Genomic DNA, 1,571 nt, shown 5'->3' with positions numbered 1-1,571 from the left:
TTGTAAGCCTAGTACTTATTCTATCGGTTTCTTTTGCCGAACCGCTAAGTTATGGAGACGTAAACACACCAGCATCGGTTGTCAAGTGATGTTGGAGGGAGGACAAACACAGACACACAAACATATACACATACATATATATACATATATACGACAGGCTTCGTTCAGTTTCCGTCTTCCAAATCCACTCACAAGGCTTTGGTCGACCCAAGGCTATAGTAGAAGACACTTGCCCAAGGTGCCACGCAGTGGGAATGAACCCAGAACCATGTGGTTGGAAAGTAAGCTACTTACCACCACATAGCCACTCCTGCACCTATTCTTTATTCTCAGACACTTTTCTGTTTCCTTATCTGGTGTGCTTTATGAAACGGGACATTCTCGATATTTGTTTTTTCCAGTTTTTTGCTGAAGTAAAGCCATCAAAACCCGCTGAGTTTTGTTCATAAAGCCAAAATGAATAATCTTTTTACTTGCTCCCCCAACTTTTTCTTTTTGCCTCTGGCAAAACGAGCATATCAAGCTGTAATATGAAGTCTTTGTGCTTCTGATTGAATTCTCGTTTGTCTGCACGCGAATGTTCCATCGAAGAATGTGTGGGTTTTGCGAACAACATTTCTTTGTTCATATTGATGGTAAACGTGTTATTTTGGATAGTGGTAGCGTCGGCGGCGGTGGTGGAATGACGGTAGAAGTACTACGGTTGCTGTTAGTAATAAACTCGTCTGGTAGTAATCTTCAATGTTGCATTTGCACGCATTTTAACATAATAAATGGCGATGGCGGTAGCAGAGGAGGAATTACTGTTGTATTGTCAATGCTAATTCTAACGCTTCCAATATATTGTTGTTCTCGTTACTACCTTGGTCATGATGTTGCTATTTTTTTACAGGGCCTTTGAAGCAAGGGACGAAACCTCTCACTTCAAATAATCCTTTCTATTATAGGCTCAAGGCCTGAAGTTTTAGGGGAGGGGACTGGTCGATTACATTGCCCCCAGAATTTCACTGGTACTTAATTCATCAACCCCGAAAGGATGAAAGGTAAAGTCGACCCCGGTGACATTTGAACTCAGAACGTGAAGACAGACGAAATACCGCTAAGCATTTCGTCCGGTGCGCTAACGATCCATCCAGCTCGCCGTCTTCTTCACTTCTAATATCATAGGAAAAGTTTCTTCGGCATCCACTTCATTTTTTTCTTATTGTCTTTTCTTTTCATCAGACATTTTGTAAATTTGATGATGTTTTAAGATAATTTGTCGACAAATATTATATTTCGACTTTTGTGACTCGCTTGTAGTATTAAATCCTTACCATTAAAGTCACTTTCGAAACAAGAATTGTTGGCTTGCAATTCTAGGGAGCAGCTACATACGCGATACACTCTACGAAACAAAAAGAACAACGATAGCGGTAACAGTACTACTCCTTCTTGCCTTTTCTTCTTTCCTCCTCAACTCACCTCCACTTCCACTCGTACCCTCAACACCTAATCTTACCTCCTCTACCCTCCTCCTCTAATCTCCTCCTCTACCCTCCTCCTCCCCACCACCACCACCACCACCACCA

The sequence above is a fragment of the Octopus bimaculoides genome, chromosome 16, assembly GCF_001194135.2.
Source record: "Octopus bimaculoides isolate UCB-OBI-ISO-001 chromosome 16, ASM119413v2, whole genome shotgun sequence".
Taxonomy (NCBI): Eukaryota; Metazoa; Mollusca; class Cephalopoda; order Octopoda; family Octopodidae; genus Octopus; species Octopus bimaculoides.
This window is presented reverse-complemented; position numbering follows the sequence as displayed.